The sequence below is a fragment of the Hyaena hyaena genome, unplaced genomic scaffold (genome assembly GCF_003009895.1).
Source record: "Hyaena hyaena isolate Hyena2069 unplaced genomic scaffold, ASM300989v1 scaffold_448, whole genome shotgun sequence".
In the NCBI taxonomy this organism is placed as follows: domain Eukaryota; kingdom Metazoa; phylum Chordata; class Mammalia; order Carnivora; family Hyaenidae; genus Hyaena; species Hyaena hyaena.
In genome coordinates, this window is record NW_024081082.1 from 584892 (window position 1) to 600476 (window position 15585).

At 37.8% G+C, this 15585-nt stretch overlaps 1 pseudogene; it reads right to left on the reverse strand.

The window, feature by feature from the left end:
- Positions 1-10014: 10014 nt before the first annotated feature.
- LOC120246088 lies at positions 10015-13609 on the reverse strand (annotated as a pseudogene).
- Positions 13610-15585: the final 1976 nt, after the last annotated feature.

Here is a 15585-nt window from a genome sequence, read left to right on the forward strand (position 1 = left end):
TGAGTGAGCTACTTCATTCATGATGCCCGATACACTGATGGTGCCTTTCTAACAAGATGTGTACTTTAGCGATAAAACGCCAGAACCCAGATCCAGTCAGGCAAGTCCACAAGCCTTGTAAGAGAGGAAGGGAAAGCTGTGAAATTGAGACCATTAGTCTAGTGAGGCAAGGGGGTTCAGGAGAACACTGGAGAGACCTGAGTCCCTGCCTGACATACTGACATTTCAGCAACAGCAGCCTATCTGGAAACAAGACCCATTTTCTTCAAGACAAACACTTAATTCAAAACATTTATGACTGTTGACGAGCTGCTGAATAGGGAGCAAGGGTATCCCTGAGAGGTTGCAGCCAGACAAGCATCGAGTGAGTGAGTGCTTCATCCTACCATGTGTCCCAGAGAGATTCCTTTCAACAATATACAGATAATATTTTGAAATAATGTTTAAGATGATGATGAGAAGTTAACTGAAGTGTGAAAAAAAAAAAAAGCCATCACGTTCATCCCATGATTGACACAACAGCAATTAGACCTTGAGTTACGTAGAAAAGGTGTCCAAAGGTGTTGCTCTTCAATGCACTAGCGTTCCCACCAACCAGTGGAGAAAGCCTGCCTTCCCCTCCCCCAACTAGCTCTGCTTCTAAGATCTCCAGCTTCATGTCAGAAGATGAGTTTTCTTCTGGAGATATTCTGGTTGGTGGTAAATTTCAGAGTTCACTGGGTCTCCAGTATTGCACAGATTTGAGATCTTACAAGGCTTCAAGTGTCAGAAGGAAGCCAGGCAGAACAAGTGTGCATGAGCCGGAAAGGATGGCCGTGGTCTGTGAAATTCACAGCAAGGAAAGGCCCCTACACACCATCAAAAAGGCTCAACCTCTTGGAAGAACAGAAATCATGCAGTTCAGAGTGAGCTTAGATAAAAAACAAAAAACAAAACAAAACAAAACAGAAAAGCTGGTCACTCATTATGGGACATCTAGAAAGGGAGTGTCATCATGAATCAAATAAGTATCATATCTATGAAATGGTTTTAAAATATTAAGGACATGGGGCACCTGGGTGGCTCAGTTGTTTCGGTGTCCAATTTGGTTTTAGGTCATGATCTCGTGGTTCATGAGTCTGAGCCCTGCTTTGGGCCTTGTGATGGCAGTGTAGAGTCTGCTTGGGATTCTCTCTCTCCACCTCTCTCTCTGTCCCTCTTCTGCTTGTGCATGCTCTCACTCTCAAAATAAACAAATAAATAGCTTAGAAAAAAAATTAATGACATATTGATCGTAGCTGTTCTACCGAAAAAGAGAAAAGTTTTCAAAGAATGCCCTTCCTATTCTTTTCTTTCTTTTTCTTTCTTTCTTTCTTTCTTTCTTTCTTTCTTTCTTTCTTTCTTTCTTTCTTTCTTTCTTTCTTTCTATTGCACTCTGCCCTTTTGTGGACTAATGCTGAAAATAAAAGGACCTCATATTTAGAGAAGCTATGGACATGAACATCAAATGCAGGTCACTGCTCTGGAATGAAGTCTCCCAGGGTGGGCAAGACAAATGTTTATGTCTTTTAAAAGTCATGATGTTACCGGTTCCACAAGAGCAATTGTACTGAGTTAGCACTCAACTGCTCAATTTCAGAAAAGTGTCATATAAAGGAAGTTTAACTGTCCCAGGCACTTGGGAATACCCAACTTATATAAGATCACCCCATGAGAAGGGATATATGTATGCTCAGAGAACAGCATCAATGCCAACAGATAAGATACTAGTGTGATTCTGCAGCAATTTGCAAATACGTGCAAATATTTAAATCCATTTTTGTAACATTCGATTTATCAGCACATGTATAAATAGACTCATTCTAATATTTTAAAATTCTAATTAATTGGCATGAGCTTGTCCAATCAAATTTTAATGCAAAAGTGATTTCTGTGTAATTGCATTAGCTGTCAACACTTAATGTTGATGTAGTGTAGGTACAACCAAGAACAATACAGCCACTAAAGATAAAAAGATCCTGTCTACCAAGAATTTATAATCTAATTTGGAAATATATGAATTGCAGATTAGAAATACCAGTTCCCAGTCACAAAAGGCATCATCAGGGGAAAACTGAAAATAGGCCCTATATCAGTGCTAATAGCAAAGGATAAACTTCTGAGTCCCCATAAAGCAAAACAAGAGAACGTTTATACAAAGCATTTATCAGCATTGAATTTACAAAGTGCAAAACTGAAAGATGTAATGAATGGGAAATAAACATTAATGAGGTCAGGGAAAGCGGACTTTATCGATTAACAAACTAACCAAATAAGTAACTAAATAGGCATATTTATATTTGGAACCAAGAACCTACATAGGGTCTGAGTCAGCAAGGTATCAACAATGTAGATTTATTGCTATTATAATTTAAAGCCATTAGAAAATTTGGGTTGATAAAATGTGCGATTTTTGCCCTGCAGGATGAACAACTTTCAAAGAATCGTAGCACCACAAGTGGTATTTAACAACAAAAATCTGAGCATATGCTGATCATCGTCGGATAAATTCAGTTCCTCAAAGTCATTATTAGAAACGCAAGTTCCACAGCTGTTGTTAGTCTTCATCAGCATTTTCACCAAACATGTACTTTGCTAGAGAAAACATACATGAAGATGTGGGTTAAATAATGATTCTCTTGGATAACAGACGATTTCTTGTGTTAACAATTACAACTTTTGACACTGCCTAATTAAAAATAATGGCTTGCCAAAAAAGTATATGATTTAATAAGGGTGATTTTATTATTAAGGTAATTACAAGCATATCCTTTACCTTTTTTCAAATAAAATGTATCTTTTAGAACAGTTTTAACTTACAGAAAAATCACAAAGATAATACCGGGAGTTATTGTATACCTCACACCCAGTGTTCTCTATCATTACCATCTTACGTTTCTATGGTAGCTTTGTTACAATGAGTAGACCAGTATTAATATGTTAATATTAACCAAAGTCCAAGCTTTTCCATATTTCCTTAGTTTTTACCTGATGTCTTTTCTCGGTTCCAGGATCCCATCCAAGATACAATATTACATTTAGCAGTCATGTCTCCTTCGGCTCTGGCTCCCTGAAGTTGTGACACTTTCTCAGAATTTCTTTGTATTTGGTGGCCTTGATGATTTTGAGGTGACCTGACTCGGTATTTTGTAGAATGACCCAGTATTGGGATTTGTTCAACTTTTTCTCATGATTTGACTGATGTGAGGGATTTGAGGGAGAAAAACCACAGAGGAAAAGTGTGCTTCATAGTACATCAAGAAAACATCTATTCCCAAATCAAATCCCTGTTCACGATCTCTTTAGACCATAAGTTCTCTATTCCAGCCAAATACCACAGAAAACAAACAGACAAAGCAAACACTGTGGCCCAGCCCCATGCCAGCAAATGTTGAGTGGGGAATCCAGACTTCCATATTGGCATGTGTGTAATGAGATGCCCTACTACCACCATTGACATGGTGTCAGCGAAGGCAAAGTAGGGAGTCAAGACATTGATCTCCAACTGCCAGTAACAACCCCTGCCCCCCAGTGTGTGTGGAAACCACATGGGAGCCTGAGCGTCCACTCCCACTCAGCAGGGACAGAAGTGCCCTTCCCCCATCTGGTTGGGACAATGTGAAAAGAGCCGTACAGTAGAATCAGGACTGTCACCATCACAGAGCAGTGGCTAGGAGCCCTCCCTTGGATGTTAAAGGAGGCCAAGTAGGAAATCTGGATTTTTCTCCCCCTCCCCCCAGCAGTACAGTTCAGGACACCCTTTCTAACACTGCAGCAATATCAGGGGGAAAAAATACCGCAACTAACACAGAAAAGTTAAATAAGATTCAGAGTTTCATAGCATTATATAAAAATATCTGCCTCTTATTCAAAATAGAAAGAGCTCGAACTGAATGAAAAAGACAATAAAGTGGTAGATGCTGGCATTTAAGAGGTATTGTAGAATTATCTAACATGGATTTCAAAGCCAGCTTCATCAAATTGCTTCCACAAGCAATTATGAACAGGCTTGAAACAGATAAGTAAAAAAGAAAGTTGTAGCAAAGAAGAGGGAAATCTCAGCAAAGCAGTAAAAGACATAGAAAAGAAGCCAAATGGAAAGTTTAGAAATAGGGGCACCTGTGTGGCTCAATCGTTAAGCCTTCGACTTCGGCTCAGGTCATGATCTCATGGTTCGTGAGTTCGAGCCCTGCATCAGGCTCTGTGCTGACTGCCAGCTCAGAGCCTGGAGCCTGTTTTGGATGCTGTGACTCCCTCTCTCTCTGACCCTCCCCTGCTCATGCTGTCTCTCTCTCTCTCTCTCAGAAATAAATAAAAAAATTTTTTTAATTAAAAGTTGAAAAAAGTTTAGAAATAAAAAATACAATAAAAAGGAGTTGATCATAAGACATAAAACTCCTGGAAGAAAACATAGGCAGTAGGCAACTTGACATCAGTCTCAGTGATGTGCTTTTTTTTTTTTTTTTTAAATCTAACTCCAAACTCAAGGGAAATCAAAGCAAAAATAAACAAATGGGACTACACCAAAGCAAGAAGCTTGTCCACAGCAAAGGAAACCATCAACAAAATGAAAAAGCAACGTACTGAATGAAAGAAGATATTTGCAAATCATTTACAATAGTTCCCCCTTATCTGACAGGGATATCTTTCAAGACCCTCAGGGTGGAACCACAGATAGTTCTGAGCCTCATATATATTGTTTTTTTCCTGTACATACACACCTATGTATATGATAAGATTTAACCTCTGAATAAGGTACAGTCTGAAATTAACAGCAATAATTAATAAATCAAATCAAATCATGATCAGTTGGAATTTATTCCAAATATTGCACTACCCTTTCAGTATTCAAAATCAACCATATTTGCAGGCTAACAATGAAAACGTACAAAATCATATCAAATGATACAGAGAAAGCATTTGGCAAAATTCAACACCCATTCGCAGGAAAAGCACTCAGCAAAGTAGAAACAGAGTAGAACTTCTCAAGTTGATAAGAGCGTCTTCAGGAAACTTACAACTAACGTTATACTTACTTGTGAAAGACTGAATGTTTTCCCCATCAGGTCAGAAATAGACTTAGACTTTTGCTCTCACCTCTCTAATTCAACATGGTACTGAAGTTCTTTAGCCAGCACAGGAAGGCAAGATAAGGAACTAGAAAGCAAAGAATTTAGAAGAAATGAAAATGCCCTTATTTGCAGCTGACATAATTGTCTACCCAGACATGAAGAACATATTAGTGGTTATCATGGTTTAAGAACTAGGTGGTAGCTGAAGGTTGTGGCTATAAAATGACAACCTCAGAGATCCTTATGGTGATGAAAATGTTCTGTTTGTTGACGTTATCACTCTCAGTATCCTGTTTGAGGTATTGCATTAGAGTTTTGCAAGATTTTACTGGTGGAGAAAACTGAATGAAGGTTATATGGGATCTCTCTGTGTTATTTTACAACTATATGTCAATCTACAGCCACCTCAAAGTTAAAAGGTTAATTGTAAGTATTAATTCTTACTTATATTTAGTTCTATAAATTTTTACAAGTCTCACAGTTCTACCACCACCAGATCAGGATATAGAATAATCCCCTTACCCCCATCATTTCCCCATGCCATTTTCTTATGAGGGTTTTCCTCCATCAGCAGCCCCTGACTGCCAGTGATTTATTTTTTGTTCTATATTTTCCCTATTCTAGAATATAATCATATGTTGGATTATGGTTATGGCTTTTTTAAAATGTTTATTTATTTTGAAAGAGAGACTGAGAGAGGGCAGGAAGGGGCAGAGAGAGAGAGAGAAAAGGGAGAGAGAGAATCCCAAGCAGGCCCCATGCTGTTAGCACATCGCCCCACTCAGTGCTTGATCCCATGAATCGTGAGATCATGACCTGTGCCGAAATCAAAAAGTTAGATGCTTAACCAACTGAGCCACCCAGGATCCCCCTCCCACCATCGTTTTCTCTCTCTTTCTCTCTCTTTCTGTCTCTTTGTTTCTACCTCCCCCCATACAGTTCCCCCCACCTTCTCCCCCTCCCTCTTCCTCTTTCTCCTTCTGAGCATTCAGATAAACAATGTAGCCTTCCATTACTCACATATTACATACGCAAGCTGTGTCAGGTTTATTTATAGTCTCCACACAACACACTTATATTTGAAATAGTATATGAGCACATTCACTGGAAGGTAGACTCTATTTTCATCATGTAAGAACCCCTCAGAAGACTTGACAGTATAGCTTCCCATCAATAATAAATATACTGCTGACTCCCTCACTCCTGAAAATTGAGGCATGAAGCACTGGGCTTGACTTTTGTAAGTAGCTAAAGCAACATTATTTCACATTACACAGATTCCAAGTCATATTTTATGAAATTATATTTCTGAGAAATGATCCTTCTATGTCTACCTTCTTTGAAGACACATCTATACAGGTGGTTTAGAAATCGGTTTGCTACTTCATACACCCAAAATGTTTTACTACTTTATGTGTCCTGTTTTGGGGAGTTGCAGAATTTTACAGTCGAAGTTTTTAATCAGTTGTTCTAAAAATTAATTTTCAAATATGTGATTTTAAATAAGCAGAGCATAAATTGGTCTAAAGGTATAGACCAATATATATTCGAATTTCATGAGCTTTAGTTTCAAATTCAGTCTTGGGGGCATTCAACACTGACTTCAACAAAATGCTAGGGCCCATCACCAGCAGATGGAGTTTTCAACATTTTGGTGTATAAAATATCCTTGCTTCTTGCTGGGTTAAATGTCTTTTTAAGTTATCTACCAAATATATTCAAATGCACTCAGTTTACCTTGGAGGAATGGCTTCAGCATCAGAAACTTTGCTAAACCTGCTAAAGGTTTAAAGATAAAAGTGGCTAAAGACATAAAGATAAAAGATTCAATGTCTGTCTTCAAGGAACTCAGAGTCCACCAGAGAAGAACAAATAAGCAAATAATTTACTATATTTTCTGATGAATGGCAGATGTTTCCAGGGAATCTCAAACAGCACAAAGAAGAGACTTCTAACACGATATACTAGCTGTCACATATTTTGGATCTCATATCCCCTCACTGGAACTTGACTCATAATAAATGAAAGGAAAAATTATATCATGCATTAAAGGAGAACATGAGAAAAATTGGGGATTTTAAATGGCTGGAATATATATAGAGTATTGAGAAGACAGAAGGAACTTGAAAAACAAGGAAGGATGATGCCATTTGAATCACATAGGATTTGAACGGTGCACTGAGGGCCTGGCTGAGTTCAGAGAATATTATTTTAATTTGACTACAGATTTCATAGCAGCATGATTTTGTTGTTGTTCATCAGAACTCAGCAACCTAGGCATAGGCAGGCAAAAGAAAGATGACGGAAAGAAAGTAATGATGAGAGTTTTCATGTTAATCTGTTGACCAGCTGTTTAGTTAGAAAGATAAGTTGTGAATCCCACCCTATGAGGTCAATCTCAGAAGGTGGAAGCCACACAGTCCATTGGAATTGGCCTTTTACCATATTTTTAAATAAAAATATTCTTTTAAGATTGTAAACACCTCCATTTTTTAAGAAAGAAGTTCTCCATACTATTTGAATCACTGGTGATAATACAAAGATCTATGGATAACTAAAAAATGTCAACTTCCAGGATTCATGGGCACCTCAGTCAGTTAAGCGTCTTACTCTTGATTTCAGCTCAGGTCATGATCTCATGGTTCATGAGTTTAACCCCCACATCAGGCTCTGTGCCAACAGATTAGAGCCTGCTTGGAATTTTCTCTCTCATTCTCTCTTTCTGCTCCTCCCTTGCTCTCACCAATAAATAAATAAATAAATAAATAAATAAATAACTTAAAATAAAAAATACTATTAAAAAAGTCAACTTGCATCAATTCCTCGATAAGATGATGACTGATTCTAGAGCACAAACAGAGATAAAGCAGAACTAGTCCAGGCTTCTTTTTGGGAACTGAAAGTGGACAAGAAGAGAAGGCAAAGTCTAGAAAACAGAAAACCTAAACTCAGAAACAGAAGAACAAAAACAGAAATGGAGAGGAGAGTAGACCAATACAAAATAGAAATCTGGTACAAATATCAAAACTGACAACAGAGAAAGTCCCATTTAAAAACCATTTTGGAAACTTTCTTTGATGTGATTTGTTTTCTTGTCATTTGCTCTACTTTTAAGGGATGTAAAGAAGCAAAATATATGGGTAACAAAGAAAATTTTGGTGGATTAGACTTTTGTATATCAAAACATGACAGAATCAAGCATGTGTTACTGCTCTCTGCAATTATTAATACAAAATAATTCTCTTCTCTTTGAAAGAGTTCATTCTGGAAGATATAATAATAAATGGAGCTTAAAGACTAGTGGATAATTTTTGGTATATGGTCATTATTCTGTACATCCTTACCAAGCATGAGAAACTGTAAACTCTTTGGCTTCTAGCATAATTAGAGAATGGTTTCCTCCTTAACAAACTGGCTTATGAAAACTGATTTTATATATTAGATAAGCAATTTCAATTCTTGAAATAACAGAATATAATAAATAAGAAATTTTTATAACAAAATAATCCAGGGCTTAATTAAGCCAGTTAATGTTCAGAAGGCACTCTTTTTGTCTTAGACTGTTTCATGTTCATTATCAGGGATATCAGTTAATTTTGTTAGGGAAAACTACAAAAAAAGTAAATAACTCACAGAAAGTTTTAATTGAGAGGATACAAGATAAACCGTATTTTACTGTAAAATTTTTTAGATGACATGTCAAAGATAAAAAGCTACTTCAAGATTGAAATTAATCAACATCTTTTCTACAACCCTTTATTTTTTTCTTTTACAGTTTATTGTCAAGTTGGTTTCCATATAAACCCAGCTCTCATCCCAACAAGTGCCCTTCTCCATGCCCATCTTCCCCCTTCCCCTCTCCTCCACCCCCATCAGCCTTCTAGTTTGTTCTCAGTATTCAAGAGTCTCTCATGGTTTGCCTCCCTCCCTCTCCCCAACTATTTTCCCCCTCCCCCTCCCCCTCCCCCATGGTCCTTTGTTAAGTTTCTCCTGTTTCACATATGAGGGAAAACATATGGTATCTGTCCTTCTCTGCCTGAATTATTTCACTCAGCATAACACCCTCGAGTTCTATCCACATCGCTACAAGTGGTCAGATTTCATTCTTTCTCATTGCCATGTAGTATTCCATTGTATAGATAAACCACATCTTTTTGATTCCTTCATCAGTTAATGGACATTTAGGCTCTTTCCATGATTTGGCTATTGTTGAAAGTGCTGTTATGAACATTGGGGCACATGTGCTCCTATGCATCAGCACTCCTGTATCCCTTGGGTAAATTCCTAGCAGTGCTATTGTTGGGTCATGGGGGAGTTCCATTGTTAATTTTTTGAGGAACCTCCGCACTGTTTTCCAAAGTGGCTGCACCAGTTTATTATCCCACCAACAATGTAGGAAGGTGCCTGTTTCTCCACAACCTCGCCAGCACCTATAGTCTCCTGATTTGTTCATTTTAGCCACTCTGACCGGCGTGAGGTTTCTACAACACTTTAAACCATTGCATGAATCCTGCCACAAGCAATTAATTACACATTGGTCTCTCCTTCTTTACCCTGGGCTCCTTAATGACAAAGAGTTCTTATTGTTTATTCCTGTGCCTACCACTAAACTTCAAATGGAAGTTCTTAATCAGCATCGACCTGAACTGATTAGAAATCAAATAAACAAAATATGTGCATTTGAAAGTGATATTGGCCTATTAAAATGGAAGAAGACGAAGGGATCTCTACAAAAATACAACAAGGCAAAATACCCTATCAGTTTGTCTTGTACTGGTGATACTGCTAAGAGACAAAAGTCAGCATGGAACAACAGCAGGGTGAAAAGCTGATGATACTTTTTACGCAGCTAATAGCTACCACATTGACAACCTGTGCCACTAATGCCTGATCACGTTTAGATCTAGCAGAGGGCTCTGGTAAGTTAAACCTGCAGGGCGACATTTGACGTCTGAGTGCTGCAGGTAAGATCTTCATCTGGAACGTCCACAGTAAAATACTCAACTCCAAAGCTAATGAAATTTAAAGAGATGCAATAATGAGTGTTCCCGCTGCCTCTACCTTTTTGCTTTTAATTCATGTGCCTGGATGTTTCCCCGGAGGTCTAATTAAAACATAAAGAGCATAATAAAATTGAAATGCTTCTACAGAAATGCATTTGTTTCTTAAAACACACACAAAGAAACTTCTATAGAATAGCAGGTTATGTGTAACGTATCATGGTAGTAGTGCATAAGTATTCGACATTTATTAGGCAAGAGTGGGAAGGGGCCTTGTCATTATTTTCGTGGTTGGTGGGTTTTAAATTCAGATCTAAATGCATTGGAGTGATTAGCGAATTAGCGATTAATTTAGGAGAAAAAATGGAAGGATCACAACTATTATGACGATCCAGACTACGTGAGTTTGATTTTGAACAACTTTTGAACCAGTTCTGCACATGTTAAAAATCAATTTACAATTATGGCAACAACAGTGAGCCTTCCATAACTGCGGGAATTGTGTTGCTTCAAAGTGCTCACACCTCTGTCTTGGTTGATTCTTGTAACATACCCTGGCAGTAAGCCTGTAAGTCCTGGTCCTGACCGTTGTGTGCAACTCAGAAGGACAGGTGTAGGGTCTGCAGACCAAGAACCATGCAGCCGATGATCAGCTTGTCAATACTGGGTCTGGAAAGTCCTTTGAGATTTCTTGGCACTCTCAAGGGAGGGAAGAAAAGCATTAACATTGCATCTATACTTATAAGGGAGAAAACATTTTCGAAGTTAGTTCCCATCCCTTTACTAAAACGCCTCTCACTCTACTACTCTGTCCCTCATTGTTCCCTTAAAAATCTTCAAGTTTCCTATCTTCCCTGTCTCCTATCATGCTGACATTCCTTTGTCACTTAGTTAATTCATTAACAAATCATCTTGAGTAGCCTGTATGTGCTGGACATAGGTCTACATGTCAGCCTAGTAGCACTGGAGTTACTGTTTAAAGAAACTTAGAATTCACGTTTGAAAAGTCTACCCTTGGGCACCTGGGTGCCTCAGTGGGTTAAGCATCTAACTTTGGCTCAGGTCATGATCTCACAGTTCGTGAGTTCAAGCCCTGCATAGGGTTCTGTGCTGACAGTGCAAAACCTACTTGAGATTCTCTCTATCTCTGTCTCTCTCTCTCTCCCCACCCAAAATAAATAAATAAATATATAAATACATAAATAAAAAGAAATTTTTGCCCTCTTTTTCCTCCCCCTCAAACTCTAAATGTTCTAGATTTTCATAATCTTAAATATGAAAGAATGTTTGTTCTTTTTTACCTATGTTTCTTATATGAAGCATGTTTTAAATTGTCATTTAAAATATATGCTCATGTGTCTCGGTACATCTATGTGTGGAAATAAATTACAATGGCGAGGGAGTTATTTTTCTCCAGTACCTTCCTTAATGATACTTTTTCCAATAAAGAAAAAAAAAGAAAAAATTTAACATATTGTTCATGTAATTTTATGTGATTGTTATTAATAACAATGCTAATCATTTAGTATTATAATAATAATATCCTTCTTTATAAAAGTAAAGGTATAACAATTATATCTCTAGAAATATGTCATGAATCCAGCAAAATGTAAGTCATACATTCATTATGAAAACACACGGGAAATGAAGAGGTGCAGTACGTTACTTCCTAAGGAGAAAAGAATGTTCCTTAGAATTTTTTTCTCTTTTATGTCTGTCATTCTGTCAGTATATAAATATTTGCATGTGTATTCCATATATATAGATGTGTGTATGGATTTGCATTTATTTCTACACATCCATAACACATATGTGCATACACATATGGATTATACATAGCAAATGAAATAAATAATGATCTTTCTATTTCAATATCAGAACAGCTAACACTTGATTATCCAGAAAATGGATATTCTCAATATTGGGTCACTTTTTCCATTCCCTTACTTCATGTCAGGCATTGTATTTGTCCCCAAGCAGTAACATATGTATAGATAGTCAAGAGAGAAAGAGGAATAAAATGGTGACTTTACTATAAATCTGTTCTTTTACTTCTGACAAAACTTTTGAAGGTAGTGAAGTTGGTGACTGAGATAAAGTTGAGCATTTAACTGTGGTTGACATTTATTGGTCTCTAATAACCATTGCCCCACAGATTATAAAAAGCAAGAGTCTACCCAAAGCTTTCTGGGATACCTCCTATCTCACTACTTCACCCATTGGTCTAAAACGTTAGCCTCAGGAACTGGAAAGTACATTCTAAGATCATCCACTTATCACTGGAAACTTGGGGGCTGCATTTTTTTTTTTTTTTTGATACATGAAAAAAGTTACAGCAACATCTAGCCCTGAGTTGTAGGTCATAAGTAAAGCGGGTGGTAGTGATTAGGTAAGTTCATTGCCATGAAGCCCCAGAAGACAAACAAGAATTTTTCCTAAGGAATGGTAATAATTTTTAAATTCTTATAAGTATCATCATGGAAATGCTGAAAAATTAGACTAAAACTTTTTTTCCCCCAGAACTTTCAACTTTCCTGAGAATATTTTGGTCTTTGGTAATCCGTCTTTGTGTACAGCAACCTGAGATTCTATGTGTTTTGTAACTATGCATTGTCTACATCATGATGCTTTATTCTTTCTTTTTAGAAACTGTATATTTTCTCTCAACCTTATTTCCATTTTGTTTGCTTTTGTAGAGAGCAGCTTAAAACCACTTAGTGGTTCTTTCTATCCATTCACTGGCCTGAGCAGTGGGAGCTGAAGGCGCAGTAGGGAACTGCTCCAAAGGCACAGAGAACCTCTGCAGCACGTTGGACTAGTCCGTGCCTTCAGGTTGAGTGGCAGTGAACTCGGGAGCTGGAGCCGCGCACTCACCCTGAGATTCCTCCTGGCCACAGCCTTTTCAACAGTGCTCTGCTCTTCCTTTCCCATCTCTTAAGGATATCTGTAGAAGTAGAGATCATGGATGACCTCCCACGGATGTTCACCGGAGAACGTGCCACGCAGGCGCAGAACCTCCTGGGCCAGCATCTGCCGCATCAGACACCACACCGGAGCAGGTTCCCTTGTTATTGCGAGGGATGGCACTGTCCACATAGGGCGTCCGAGAATCTGTGTGACGCAGAGCAATGGTAGGCAGGTTAACGTAAGATGCCTCGGTGAGAGACTGGTGGTCAGCCCCGGGGTCAGTAATCACTCGGCTCTGGAAAGGCTGCCTGGATCTCGTTAGTGAATTTCCAAGAGTAAATGCCCCTAGTAGCAGCAGCAAACTTCAGTGCAGCTCACTGGACAGTATTCCTGGATGATATGACACTGACATAAGCTGGATTTTCACTGGCAACAATGGCACGAGCTGACAGCAGGTTCTGTTCAGCTTTATGATGTGGATACCATCACCTTTTTGTACATGTACTGTTCTGTTTGGAAGTCAAGGTTGGTGCCACCTAAATGGGTTCCTGCGGCAAGGAATTTGAGGACACTGTCCTCCTTAATTTGCAGGACATAACAGTCTCTGGACATTGTGAAAGTTTCCCTTTAAGTTATGACAGGAACACAAAACTCCATATGGATCTTTCCCTGAGTAGCAAGGATACATAATGATGTTTAAAAACAGTTGTATGAAAGGTCTACTGATTAGTACAAAAACATAAATCTCCTTAGTTGGCTTTCCTCAAGTGAGTTTGATCATTTTCTAGAAAATAATAAGGTATTAAATTTTCTAGGATTTTCTCATACGAGTACATTTTCTTGGTTTTATTTTCTTTTTGTCATTGATTTTTTTTAATTGGGATCCAATTAAGGTCCACACATCATATGTACCTCTTTTCATCTTTTATTTCTTGCAATTTATTTGTTGAAAAAAAAAGATGGGCTGCGTGTTGACCAGACTTTTCCACAGTCTAGATGCTACTGATTGCTTGCATGTGGGGTTATGTGATATATTTATCTGTCCACTGTATTTAATGGACCGTGGTCACCAGAACTAGAGGCTTAATCTGATTCAAGTTTAAAAATACATTTTTTTTTTTGCAACACTTGTTCAGAAGTGAAGTTTTACACTTATATCAGAAGGCAGATAATGTCTCCTATTTTATGTTAATGGCCGTTATGATCATTGCCTGGATTAATTATTTCATTCTGGATTTTAAAATACAAATATTCTGTGACCAACACATGCTAAAATAATTAGAAATAACACTATAACAACAATGTCATCATTGGCTCTGCAGCTGGGTTGGAGGCTCCTTTTAATTGAAGACACCAGGAGACTAAAAAACACTGTAAGCGACAGCATTTCTCTACTATTAGGAGCACGTGTGAAGCATATGGTAAGTATAATTATAAAGGAAGAAGAATTAAAATTTCCATCCAAGAACTGTGTCAATTTGACTGCTTGAATGCTATGTGAAAATATCTTTGAACATGTGCATAAATGAGACAGCTTAAAAGACATTTCAATGAAAAGACAAATCAAGAATATGGGAAGGAGAATTTCACTCATAGTTTTTTATGGGTCAATGAGATAATGCACTAGCACCATTTTTCAATACCTTCCAAATGCCAACATTAACTGATTAAGTCATCTATTCATCCATCCATCCATCCGTCCATCCATTCCATGAATATTGACACTTACTATGTGCTAGGTACTGAGGTTACAGCAATGATCTTATCTTAAAGTCCCTGGCCTCAAAAAGGTTACTTACCTTCTGGTAGGAGAGGCAACTAGTAGAAAAAAGGTTTAAAAATATTGTAAAAGATATAATTTCATGTAGTGATAAGTGTGATGAAAAATAATACAAGTGAGAAGAGGGAATGTTATTTCATGTCAGGATGCCAGGGAAGTACTCTCTGGGAAGATAACATTTAAAGACAGAACTAAATGATGTAACAGACCAACACATAACACTATCTGGGAGAAAAGTTTCAGAGGTGAAATAAGTTGTAAAATTCCCAATGGATCTTGGTCTGAGCTTGGACTTTAAGTCTGAGAAAATGGATATCGGTGAGTCCTTTATTGAGTTAGAGAATACTGTAGGAGCAATGGGATTAGAAATGGGGGAGATGGGACTAACCAACAATCCAGTTTTGGAAATTCTAAGTTTGGGATCTCAGACGCCCAACTAGAAATGCAAAGTTTAAAACTGACATATGTGAGTCTGGAAATCAAGATTGAGTCTGGGGATAAACGTTTACACCAATCTTGATCTTAAGCAGTTGAGGTTTAAGAAATTCCAGACCAAGAATTCCAGATATGATACTGGGAAGCATCCCCAATAAAAGTTGTACATGTCCTTGCCTGTCTACCTAAACATTGCCTACTTATTTACCTCCTTATGCAGAACCCCACCCCCTGCTAGGGCATCCTGCTATATTCTGAATTATTTTCTTCCCCAATGACATGCTAGATTCTCCTCGTGTTGACAGCCAAACCATGTCTGTGTTTCTTAAAATGTATTCCGTGGAAGGTTAATCCTGTGAAATGTTCAAGGAAA